We start from the raw sequence: 14,014 nt of genomic DNA on the forward strand, positions 1-14,014 counted from the left end.
TTCTCCGGCTGGAGATGGATTCTTCTTCGTCAAAAAGAAAGACGGCTCTCTTCGTCCTTGTATCGACTATAGGGGTCTAAACCAGATTACCATAAAAAATAAGTATCCCCTGCTTCTCATCTCAGAGCTATTTGACCGCCTAAAAGGCGCGAAGATCTTCACTAAGCTCGATCTTCGTTGGGCATACAATTTGGTCCGGATTCGCCAGGGAGACGAGTGGAAGACAGCATTTAACACTCGGAATGGTCACTACGAGTACCGCTTGATGCCCTTCAGTCTCTGTAATGCTTCAGCCATCTTCCAGGAGTTAGTAAACAACATCTTCTGAGATCTCCAGTATTCCAACGTGGTGGTGTACCTGGACGATATCTTGGTGTTCTCCCCTGAGCTGCCCTCTCACCAGTTCGATGTTCGTCAGGTACGACTGCGGCTCCGGAAGAATCACCTGTATGCTAAGTATGAGAAATGCCTCTTCCAGCAGACCTCCCTACCATTTCTGGGGTATATCATCTCTAAGACTGGATTGCGGATGGATCCCGAGAAGGTGTCTGCTGTCTAGAAGTGGCCCCGACCTGAGGGGTTGAAGGCTATACAGCGGTTTCTGGGATTCGCTTACTATTACCGCCTGTTCATTCCTCATTTCTCCTTCCGGACTGCTCCCATCTCTGCTCTCACCCGCAAAGGAGCAAATCCGAGACAATGGACTTCCGAGGCGGAGAATGCCTTTGTCTTTCTTAAGCTAGCCTTCTCCTCCGCTCCAGTGCTACATCATCCTGATTGCAATAAACAGTTCTTCCTGGAGGTTGATGCCTCCTCCTCCGGGGCCGGAGCAGTGCTCACCCAGAAATCATCATCTGGGCAAATAGTGACCTGCGGCTTCTTCTCCAAACTCTTCTCTTCGTCCGAGCACAATTACTCTATAGGAGAACGTGAACTGCTGGCCATCAAATTAGCGCTGGAGGAGTGTCTCTACTTGCTTGAGGGGGCTCTGCACTCAGTGGTCATCTATACTGACCATAAAAACCTCATGTATTTTCAAACCACCCAAAGACTAAACCCGCGTCAGGGCAGATTGTCTTTGTTCTTTGCTTGATTCTGCTTCACTCTCTTTTACCGCCCGGCAGACAAGAACATTAAAGCGAACGCTCTATCCCGCTTTTTCTGTCGAGTGACCAAGAGTAGGAGCCTCTACACCTCATTGACCCCTCCAGAATAATGACTGTGGCTCCATTTGAACTGTCTCATCTACCTCCTTGTAAGACATTTATAGCAGCTCAGAATCAGAAGAGGGTCTTACACTGGGGCCATTCGTCCAAACTGGCTGGGCTTGCCGGCCAGAGGAAGACGCTTCTGCTCATTGCCCGACAAGGATGTTGCGGATTTTGTCGCGGCTTGTTCCTCTTGTGCCTGTCACAAGATACCTAGTCACCTCCCAGCCCGTCGTCTTCTTCCTCTTCCCGTGCCTTCCGCTCTGTGGCAACATATTGCAATGTATTTCATCACGGATCTTCCTGTATCGACGGGTTGTACTGTCATTTGGGTGGTCGCCGACTGCTTCTCCAAGATAGCTCACTTCATCTCTCTGTGGTCTTCCGTCCTCACCTGTGCTAGCTAAGGACTTCATCTGTCATGTCTTTCGGCTCCACGGCTTACCCCTCCACATTGTCTCGGACCGAGGAGTTCAGTTCACTTCTCACTTCTGGAGAGCCACGTGCAGCTGCTGGATGTCTCTTTGGACCTTTCGTTGGCCTATCATCCTCAGTCCAATGGTAAGTGGAACGTGTCAATCAGATCCTTACCAGTTTTCTTCGGCACTTTGTCAACGCTCACCATAGCGTTTATATAGAACTCCTGCCTTGGGCCGAGTTTTCTTATAATAATCATGTGAGGGAGTCCTCTGCTAAGTCTCCGTTTTTTGTGGTTTTCGGTCGTCACCCCAGAATTCTGTTTCCCGTCTCCTCTTCAGTGGACAATCCTGCCATGGAGTCTCTTGTCAGTGAATTTTCTGTGCTTCTTCATTCCTCCAAACCGATGAAGAAGCATGCTCATAAAAGATGTCTTGATCCGCCTCTATTTCATCCGGGAGACAAGGTCTGGCTTTCCTCCAAATATATCCATCTCAAGATACCATCTTACAAGTTGGGCCCGCGGTTCATCGGTTCTTTCGATATTCTGAACCAAATAAATCCAAGGCATACAAGCTGAAACTCCCGGCCTCCTTTCGGTTCCCAATTCCTTTCACGTGTCTCTCCTCAACCTCCTGCCGGGCAGAGATGCCGATCCCCTCACTGCCCGATCCTCCAGCTCCCCTGCTGCTTCTGCCCAGTGTGCGCGCACCACGCGTAGCTTCCTGGGGACTGTACTTAGGGCACGTGTGCTTCCTCCCTCTTAAAGGGGCCGTGCGCACCGTCTTAAAGAGCTCCCGGCCTACGGCTGGAGGACTACCCCTATATTAAGCACCTCCTCCAAAATGGAGGTGCCTGTGCATGATTGTTGTTTGTGTGCTAACACTCTCCTCAGTCCTCAGATCCCAGTGCCTGCCAGCCTGTCCATCAGACGTGCCAGCCAGCCTGTCTATCAGCCGTGCCCGTCTGATTGTCTATCAGCTGTGCCCGCCTACATATCAGCCATGCCCATCTGCTTGTCTATCAGCCGTGCCCGCCTGCCTATCAGCCGTGCCCACCTGCTTGTCTATCAGCCATGCCCATCTTCCTGTCCATTAGCCGTGCTCACCAGCCTGTCTTCCTGCCGTTGCCGCCTGCTTGCCTACCCGCATCACCTGTCTGTCTACCGGCCATGCTCATCTGCTGTGCCTGTCAGCTTCTGCCATCAGTCCCGTGGGAGTCGCCTGCTCTTACATGGTTGGTCCCAGAGTGGCACCTGGTTCACCTTCCCGGTCCCTCTTTGGTTCATGGAGTCGACTAAGCCGCCGTGTGGCCAGGGTCTGTCCGGGTAGGCACTTAGTTACGCTCCACTGGTCCCTCCATGCATCACAGCACAGAGGTTCCACCACCCGGATCCGTAACATCTATAACCTGAATGTCCTGTGGTAGATCAGCTCACTCGGCTGCACATAGAGTTAGACACAGGATAGCTGTCTCTTTAAGTCTTCCACTGGTTTATTAAAGATACTTCATAAAACAAACCAGTGGAGAGTTAACAAAATAAACAAGGCTTTTCTGGCCTAACAAGAAAACAAAACATAATGTTTGGCACAGTCCATGTTGCTGCTGGGATATGCCCGCTAAGGAACCAACATATAATGGTTCAGCTTTCATTAACACAAACATCCAGCTCTGGAGCTCACATCTCCAGGCACACCCAACACACAATGATTCAGAATAACTTACTTTCTTAACCCCACCCACTCTTCAGCTGTTCACAAAGAAATTCTAGCCCTTAACATTGCTAATTAACCCCTCTCAGCACTTAATCTGCTAGAGCATTTATTCATCAAGGTTCATAACACTGAAGCTAACTAACTCAGTGATACATATCTACCCTCCAGTACATTGCCAGTGACTTTCCCACAGCCCATATTAATAGTTTAGATATGTCAAATGTGGTGAACAATTCCTTTTAAGTCTTATTATCCCCTTAAAAAAAAACATGTTTAAGAATGCTACATTGGTTAGTAGGTACATGCATGGAAAGGAACTTACGGGATCAGCCAGCAGTATTTTTTGTGCTGTCCATGCTATTTAAATCGTACTCAAAACAATTATGCAAAAACTTGACCTTTTTATTTATACATATATTTTGTTTAAATTTTCACTTCTTAAAAAAAAATAGCCATGCCCTCGTGGCTTACAATCTAAAGGGTAATGGGGAAGGAGACAGTAGGTCTGGGTGTTGCAGCAGCTCCTGTTTATAAGAAATGAGTGGAGAGTCATTGCAGACTGCAAGCTTTCTTGAAGAGAACATTTTTTAGGTTACTTCAGAAAATCTCAAATGTTGAAGTTGAGGCCCAAAATTCCAGAGGATGTGTGATGCTCTGGAGAAGTTTTGGAGGTGATTAAGTGAGGAAGGTATGAGAGCAGAGGGAGAAGGGGATCTTGTGAGGAAACAAGATTACATATGGGAAGTACAAGGAGATTAGTTTGGATATATAGAGAAAGAAGATTATGGACAGCCTTTTAAGTCATTGTTAATAGGGTAAACAATATTCGCTAGGGAATTTGAAGACAATGAAGGAATTGAAGACTGTAGAGTGTAAGAGTGTTAGTTGGGATGCACCGAGGAGGATATTGCAGTAGTCGAGGAGGGAGATGATGAGGGCATGCAGTAATATTTTAGCAGATTCCGGATTGAGGAAGGGACGAATTCTGTAAATATTTTTCAGTTGAAAATGGCTGCAGGTGGTCAGGGCTTGGAAGTGTAGTTTGCAGGAATGGCCAGAGTTAAAGGTTACTCCTAGACAGTTGACTTATGATACAGGGGAAGGTGTGATGTAATTTATAGTGATATAGAGCTTAAGTAGAGGGTTTGAGTGGGATGGAGAAAATATTATTAAATTAGTTTTATCCACATCGAGTTTTAAAAAGTGTGATGATAAGAAGATGGATTTGGCTCATATACAATCTGGAACACTGGACTGCAAAAATTTGCATTCTGGATCAGAAAGGTAGATTTGAGTGTCATAAACATATAGGTGGTACAGGAAGCCATAGGACATTGTGAGTTGTCCCAGGCCAAAGGTATAGATGGAGAAGAGTAGGGAGGTGAGGACAGAGCCTTGAGGGACACCAACAGAGAAAGAGCAGGATAAGGAAGTAGAGTAGGAATGAGAGATGATAAATGTATTGTTATTGAGGTATGAGAAGAGCCGAGGGAGGGCAAGGTTATTGACATTAAGGGAAAATAGGCTCTGTAGTAGAGATGAGCAAAGTTTTCAAGGTTTTGTTCAGTTATAATCGGGGAACTTCCAAACAATCGCCGAACAGTTCGCCAAACATAGCCGATTGAATTCAATGGGAGGCAAAACCAAACGCCAAGACAACACTTTCAGGGGGGGGACAAAAGCTACAGAAACAGCTCAAACTCAAATTAAGGAAAGTGGCATAAATTGACCATAAAAATTTTAGAATGACATAGCAGCAGTCAGCCACAGGCCATGCATGAGGTATCAGGGTCTGGTCCAGCATTTACAGCGTTGAATTTAACTTCAAATTAAGACGAGGTGGGTGAGGGATTGGTGTAGGGCTGCTGTGCTGCGAGCTCTGATATCTCATGCAACAGCTCAAACTGCTTTTCTGCTCAGCCACACTCAGGTGACTCAAACATCAGTTTCATAGACTAGGATTGGTAGAAAAATGTATGGCTAATAACACTGATAATTATCTGAAAGTAAGTGCAGACCTGCCAGTCTGGGGACCCTTCTGCTACAGGCAACAAGCATGAAGGAGACCCAACTTGGAATCTCCACATTTCAAAAATTTATTGCCACACACCAGTAAAGTGGCATCAATTTCCCCAGAGTAGAAATAGTATAATGGGGCTCTGACACCCCTTCCACTACAGGCAACCCAACAGATGGAGACCCAACTTGGAGTCTCCACATTTCAAAAAATTGTTTGTAACAACAGCAGTAGTAGCAGCAGCAGGCACAGAAGCCATGACAAAAATGTCACAGACTTCAATAATGAGAGATCAATGCAGCACACTAAAAACAATACCATCGCCCAGTCTGCAAACTGCGGTTAAAAAGTCATTGGAGATCCATGACTTTTTCATCTTGATGAAAGTTAGTCGGTCTACACTTTCAAGGGACAGCCAGAGACTCTTATCTATCAGGACACCACCAGAAGCGCTGAAGACACGTTCTGAGAAAACGCTGGCTGCCGGGCATGACAAAACCTCCAAGGCGCGACAGGCAATCTCAGGCCAATCTTACATTTTTGAAGACCAAAATGCAAAAGGGTCAAAACCCCACTAATGACATTGATATTGAGCTCGAGAAATTCTTGCACCATCCTCTCCAGTCATTCACTACATGTCAGACTTGTACTCTGTTGTGCTGGTGCATAGGCTGGCCTAAAAAATGTGTGAAACGAATCACATTTGCTTCTGTGACTTACACTGCTGCTGGTGCTAATGTTTTTGCTTTGATGACTCGACTTGTCCAAGGTTGGTAGGCTGGAACTGCGATGCACACTGTATGCCTCACTGCTGTCTTGGGGGAAACCACTTTTATGATTGTCTACAAGTGTGTTTCGATACTCCAGCATGAGTGCGTCCCTTTCCAGGGGTGGAAGCATCTGGCAAAATTTACTCTTGTACCGTGGATCTAACAGAGTGGCAACCCAGTAGTCAACACTATTTCTAATCTTAATCTTAATAATACAGGTATCATGTTGCAGATAGTGCAGCAAGAAGACGCTCATGTGTTGGACACTTCCTTGATGTCCAAGTCCATGGTGTATTTGTGGTGAGTTAATACTCAAGCGTGCTTTCTCGTTCCCCTCCTGCCAATCACAGACAACAGAGAGGGGATCATTATCCTCTTCATCGCCTGACTGTTACATGCCTATCAGCTCTTCCTCCTCGTCCTCCTCCATTTATTCCTCAGCTCCTGCACCTTCACTAACAGTTTGTCTGGTACCAAGAGCCCCCCTTGATCGCTGTAATCCATCCGCCTGTGCGACGACGGTCCGTAACTTAGAGATATTGTTATCCTTTATGTATCCTCCTCAGCTTCCTCCTCTTCCTCTGGGACCAACACCTCCTCCCACAGACTACTCAAAGTGTGCTCCAGCATGTAGTTAACCGGAATAGTGATGCTGATGATGACATCATCCATGCTATCTATCTTAGTAGCCATTTCTTCATCTGTGCCGACTCCACAAGCATGATTTGCAACATGTCCGAACTGCATTGGCCCAGGCTATGCAAAATTAGATACTGCCCCAGGGTTCGTCGCTGCTGCTACAGTGGCAGCAATATGTGCAGGGTGGAATGCCACCCTGTCAGCACATTGCATATCAACTGGTTAAACAGTAGGCCAAAAGACCTCTGTAGTGATGCAAGTCGATGACCCATGGAGTGCGAACAGTGGAAGTGAGCACACAGCGATTGTGCTTTCTGCAGAAGCACATCCAGGCCAGGATAGGGGCAGAGAAATTGCTGTGCCACCAGGTTGAGAACATGAGCAATGCAAGGCACATGTGTGAGGTTGCCCCGATGTAGGGTTGCCCCCAGGTTCTCCCCATTATGGCTCCCAGCCTTCCTTGGCTCCAGGTTCAGTAGAGACAGCCATTGCTCAAACTCAGCCTGGATAGCTGTCCACAACTCTTGAGCTGTTTGACTGCGATCTCCAAGTCATAATAATTTAAACACTGCCTGATTGTGGTGAGCCCTGGCCGTGCAGTTGGAATGCAGATCTCATTAAAGTTGAGGGTGCAGGTGGAGTCCCTAGAGGAGGTGGAGGAGGCAAAAGCAGTGAAGGACGTGTTCAATACAGAGGTTTGTACTGAAAGCCTTGAGGTTTCAAAGACTTGTGAAGCTGACCCTTCCCCACATACCCCCATAGCCACCAGAGTCACCGCGTGCCCTGTCAGCGAGATGTAATGCCCCTGGCTGTGCTTGCTCGTCCAGGTGTCAGTGGTGAAATTTACTCTGACAGACATATTCTTTTTCAAGGAAGGGGTCATGTTGTCTGCGACATGTTGGTGTAGCGCAGGCACATCCTTCTTAGATGGCACGTGGTTTAGATGGCACGTGGCTTAGAAGGCACGTGCCTTCCTTACCACCTGTCTGGGCGCAACTTCATTCTAGAGGTAAAACCATTTGGCAAACTCAAATTTTCCTTGGGGACGCATGGGGATTTCCTTTGGGAACACAGAACAGCCATTGTGCACAAGGCTATTGAGAATGGTTGTGTAGCCCAAATCTTTGTGCTACATCACTAAGTGATGGGGCACCATGAAGCCCTATAGCACTGTCCGACAACTATTTCCCTTGCTTCCCCCCCCTTTTTGTTTTATATTTCCATCAATTTATTTTCATTGTCATTTGGGTCTTGATCTCTTTGTGCCCATGCTGCTATTTTCTATCTCTACCTTCTTATACATAGCATTCACTATTTTTGTATTTGTTGATTTTATGTGTATATTTTGCACTAATAAAGTTCTAATTCCTTTGTACTAACCTTTAAGACTTCATTCTTTGCATATTCTCATGTTTCTTGAAGTGGTTATTTCAGTGATATTCATCTGTAACCTTCTGCAGATGTTTTACCACTGATAATGTATTTGAGATTTGTGGTTCTAATATTTGCTTCTGTGTTCCTCACAGTTTTTCTCAACCTTATTATGGATTACAGGGCCCGTGATGTCACGTGGCTTTCATCTTTGGATGATGCGTGTAAGGATGGTGTAGAGGTGAATACTGACGTCACTGGCTTAAATTCGCAGCTTAAGATTTCTCAACTTAAGGATCTGATTAAGAGGAGAACATGCACATGGTGGAACCATGCGTTTTTAGATAGATATATTCAACGGGGGTTCATCCCCAAGGGCCTATGTGTCCAGGTTTTTCCCTCCTTTCCTATTGATGATGACCAATTTAAGGATAAATGGGAGGAATGTGCTAATATATGTTCACATGGTTTCCTTCCACTTCTTAGGGATAGGAATCATACCACCATTATTGAAATGGAAAAAGAAATTGAGGAACTATTGACCTCCTTGAAACAAGAGCTGTCCGCTTCGATTTTTACAAAATTAAATGATGACATCAATGCCGACCTACAGAACTGGGCCGAGTAACAACAAAAAGTTAAGATAAAAAAATTCCAGTGGGATTTAAATGACTCCAAATTGAATCAAGTCTACAAGTGGAAAAATCCACAAAACAGATCTTGGCCTTGGTTTAGGGGAAATACATCATCTAGATCAAGATCATCTTCCTTGAGGTCAAGTACCTCAGGTGAAAGTAGTATTCCAATTTCAAAAAACATGAATCGGGGTCACCTGGAAGTGAACAAGAATGCTGGTTGAGTTATGACTCGACAAAATGCCCAAAGACAAATACCAGGCAGTTGTACGTCGGGTAGTGATAGTCAAGGTGGTCTACAGGTAATTAATCTTTCAGCACATATTTTTTCAAAACAAGAATTAGAAGTACTTCAAAAGGGCCTTACGTTCTCATCATCTAACAGGTTTGATTTCTTTCCAGCCCTCAAAGATTTAAATCTCTTTTCCCGTAAGCTAAAATGAAAGAAACTTCATTACAAAGACTCCACTACACCATCTGTGATGAGTCCAGCTGAGAAGGAGGCTTTACAGACTTTTTAAGACCTCATTGCAGAGCAGCATCCTGCAACAAAAGGTGAGTTTCCTCTGAGTATTCAACCCAAATCAACACGTTTCCCCCCTTGTTTATCAGCCCTACTGTGGATATTTTTACCAGTCTTGTTTGTGTCTGAGGATTTCAAAAATTTATCAACTGTACGTAAACATGCTAATATAACCTTTGCCCAGCTGGCTGCTCTTGCAAAACTCCAATCCTATAAGGATTTGGTATTTAAGCAAGCTGACAAGGGGGGAAACATGGCCATGTACCCTCTATGAGAAGGAGACATTGCACCAGTTACGGGATCTAAATAGTTACACGAAACTACTATCATACTGCCCGTTGGCCTCTTTCTCAGCTGATTTACAAACGGTCTTAGGAGGGGCCTTTGAGGCAGGAACCATCTCCAGGAAGGTTCTCAATGGCCTTACGGTTCGTTTCCCACGGATTTCCACGTTCTGTCTGTTGCCCAAGATCCACAAGGACGTCGTTAACCCCCCGGGGCGTCCGATCATGTCTGGGAAAGGAAGTCTCTGCGAACTAATTTGCAAATTTGTGGATTATTAGTTGAAGCCTCTCGTAGAGACCTTACCCTCATATCTCAAGGACACGACGGATGCCCTGACTCGGGTTGACGGTGTCTTTGTGGATTCTGACACCCTTTTGGTCACAGCGGACGTGGAGTCCCTATATACGTGTATTTCCCACACGGATTGGCTCGAGGCAGTCCGCCTTTTTCTTGGTGCGTCTGACCTGGACAGGCCTCTATGTGATTTTATTCTCTAGCTGCTGCGCTTTATATTGACTCACAATTTTTTTATTTTTAAGCATCAGTTTTACCTCCAGCAGCGCGGCACGGCCATGGGCGCGGCCTGTGCGTCCTAATATGCCAATCTCTTCCTGGGCGCCAGGGAGAGATCTCTTTTTGGCGACGGGGGCTCATGGGCCACTAACCATGTGCTGTGCTGCTACAGGTACATCGACAGTGTCCTGTTCCTGTGGAAGGGTACAGCGCAGCAGCACGGGAAGTTAACGGATGGATTTAATGAGAATAGCATGAACATCCACTTAATTTATAGATTCCATGCTACCAAAATGGATTTTCTGGACGTGGGTCTGGAGGTTGAGTCACAATTTTCCATCAAGACGGACGTCCATTGAAAGTCAACAGCGGTTAGCTCATTGATCCATTTCTCATCTGCCCATGATCCTGCAACCCAGAGGGCCGCCCCAGTCGGACAATTTCTGAGGATTAGGCGGATTTGTACTTCATCTCAAAGCTTCAAGGCCCAAGCATCTGATCTTCGGATTAGGTTTGAACAACGTGGCTATAGCCGGCGGTCTATTAAAAAAGGTTACAATAGAGCCAAAGTAACACCTCATAGTCACCTTTTATATAATCATAATAGACAACCTAAGTCAAACAAGATCGGATACGCTTTATTTCTACATACAACACACAGTGGGATAATATGCGTATTATTTTAAGGAAGCATTGGCCAATACTCCGGACCGAACCTTCTACAGCCATGTCTCTGTTTGAACATCCATCGATGACCCCTAGGAGTGCTAGGAACCTAAGAGATTTTATTGTTCAGAGGCATTACATTCCGGCTAATAGCACATTTCTCTCTTCCTCTCAACCAACTGTAGGATGCTTTCCATGTGGTCGCTGTCTGGCTTGCGCCAATGTCCTGCACTCCCGTACCTTTCACTCTGCAACAGGGGACCGTCAATTTAAAATTCGTCAGTGGATCTCCTGCGGCACTTCCAATCTGATATACTATGCTACTTGTGAGTTTTCCCTCATCCACATAGGACTCACTTCGAGGGAACACAGAGTCAGGGTCAGGGAGCATGTCAGGGACATTGCCACAGCTATACAAGAGACAGATCCCTCTGAGCTCAAGAAGCTCCCCCGGCATTTTCGGCAATTTCATAACTGCGATGCTAGATCTTTGTCAGTTAGGGGCATCGAGGGTGTTCATCTCGGTGCCAGGTGTGGTAATATTAGACAGATATTATCTCAGAGGGATGCCAGGTTGATCACCATCCTGGATACGATGGCCCCTAAGGGACTAAATGAATCCCTAAGTTTTGTCTCTTTTCTTTGATCTTTAAGGTTGTTATCAATATGTCTCTTTCTCCTATTTTATTGTTAACCAAAAAAATCCCCTTTTCTTAATATAATAATTTTTTAATCTTGTTATTTTGAGCTATGACCAGTTCTTTCCTGATGCAGTATATTTGTGGTTTTATTTTTCTTTTGCGCTGTTTCTATTAATCATAGTTGTTTTTTCTATGTTTTCCTATATGCTTAGATTTGAACCACCCAGAGTAGACCCATGTGAAAATTTGTTTCCATATCGTTTGATGCATCATCAATCCCATTCGAATATGTCACTCCTTCTGTGTGGGATTTGGCCTTACTGAAGATTGTGGCACGCTCATGACATATCTGTATGGAGGCTCTAACTGTATCACCCACAAACCTATTACAGTAATGCACTGTTGGATCATGTGATTGGCTTTATAATAACTGCTTTACTGTTATGTATATGTTGGTGGCTTTTACAGTGGTTCATTGATTCAGACCATTATCTTTGGTCTCTCTGGTTTGTTATAATTACCGTCCTGTGATCTTGTTGTGCGCATGCGCCCGTCGCGCTGGCACTCTTGGCCTTGCAGTCGGGCGTCTTGTGGCATGACCGCTGGACTTACGGCGCAGGACCTGCCGCGTGATGTGCTCATGTGCCGCCCACACATTTTCATTGGATTGTATTGGACCATATGGTACTCCACATGATCGATCACATGGGTATTTTAAGGTCCTCACAGCGCATCTTCCACACTTTCCCTTGAGAAAGCTGGATTTGTTCCCCGCATAACGCACGTCAAAAAAAAGGAGGGAAGAGGCATGTGCCTTCCTTACCATCTGTCTGGGTGAAACTTCATTCTAGAGGTAAAACCATTTGGCAAACTCAAATTTTCCTTGGGGATGCATGGGGATTTCCTTTGGGATCACAGAACAGCCATTGTGCACAAGGCTATTGAGAATGGTTCTGTAGCCCAAATCTTTGTGCTACATCACTAGGTGATGGGGCACCATGAAGTCCCATAGCACTGTCTGACAACTATTTCCCTTGCCCCGCCCCACCTTTTTGTTTTACATTTACATCAGTTTATTTTCATTGTCATTTGGGTCTTGGTCTCTTTGTGCCCGTGCTGCTATTTTTTATCTCTACCTTCTTACACATACCATTCACTATTTTTGTATTTGTAGATTTTATGTGTATATTTTGCACTAATAAATTGTGATACCTTTGTACTAACCTTTAAGACTTCATTCTTTGCATATTCACAGTTTTCTTAGAGAAGTAATAGCAACTGATCAACTGGTGCAGAGGGACTGCGAAAGCCATCAGCTTATCGAAACCGTCTGTATCCACCAGGTGGAAACGCAGCATTTCTGTGCCCAAAAGATTGGATATGGTGGAGTTCAAGCTCTTAGCTTTGTCATATATAATGTGTAAGAGAAAACAATCTTTTATGTAACCACAACAGCGGGACCGAGGGCTGGATGCTGTGCTGAGAGAGGGTGGAGAAGAGTGAACATGACAATTTGTTGGATTGTGAGCGAGGTGCAGGCAGAGATGTTATGGTGGATTGAGAAAGATGTGGCGTGCTTGGTGAAACAAAAACAGCAGGTATGTACATTTCCGTTACTGCTGATGGACTCTCACTCCCCACCTATTGTAGCGGGTAAACAAGTGGAGTTTCTGCAGCTGGAGATCTGAGTGAGACCACTTGCCATGGTGACAGAGGAAGAAGAAGCATCAGATGTGGTTGAAGGGGCTGCCGGTGGTTGGTGAGTCCCGCTAATCCGCATTTTATCGCAGTGAGATTCCCAGACTAACGCATGTTGATCGCCAGTTCATGCATGTAGTAGTCAAATTATTGCAGTTTTTCCCTCTGCTGAGTCATTTTTTGCAACGTTGGCAATTAACGTGAGTTGGTTCATCCTTTGCGGTCTCAAAAAAGGCCCAGACTAGGCAACTCTTGCCGCCCCTGCAAACTGCAACCCATGATCACTGCTGGCCACATTAGCACAAAAGATTTATATGCTGAAATGTGGCCTGGTTTTTGGACCACACTATTAGCACAAAGAATTTAGATTCTGAAATGTGGAGTCCTGGCTGGAGCACATTATTAGCATAAAAGATTTATATGCTGAAATGTGGCCTGGCACATTGTATGGTCTGTCCTCAAACAATGTGCAATTTTACAAATAAGATACTTATATAAGCTAATAATTACAATTTTGTATACATTTATTTTTGGCTTCTGCTTAGTGCAAACTTTTACTATCTATTAGCTAATTGTCAGTATTTTGCACTCCTATTCTCTTGTATCATTTTTTTTGTTTCATATATATTCAACTGGATGTAGGCCCGATGCTATCGCATCGGGAGGGCAGTAATGTCACGATGGTGGCAGGCTTTGCAGCGTTGAGAATCTGTCCCCCACATGTGCTCACCCACCTATCCACTATCTCTTTCCCCCATGTGTTGACTTCTCCCATCTGTGCTCTCTTCTTTGACCTGTCTACCCAATGTGCTATCCCCCTTGTCTGCTGTCTCTCTCCTTCCTGTGCTGTGTTCTCTCCTCATGTGCTGTCCCATTTGAGCTGTCTCCCCCTGTGCTCTGTTCACTCCCCCCTGTG

Source organism: Phyllobates terribilis, unplaced genomic scaffold, assembly GCF_046119375.1.
Source record: "Phyllobates terribilis strain yellow unplaced genomic scaffold, ASM4611937v1 Scaffold_2__4_contigs__length_985480577, whole genome shotgun sequence".
Lineage (NCBI taxonomy): Eukaryota > Metazoa > Chordata > Amphibia > Anura > Dendrobatidae > Phyllobates > Phyllobates terribilis.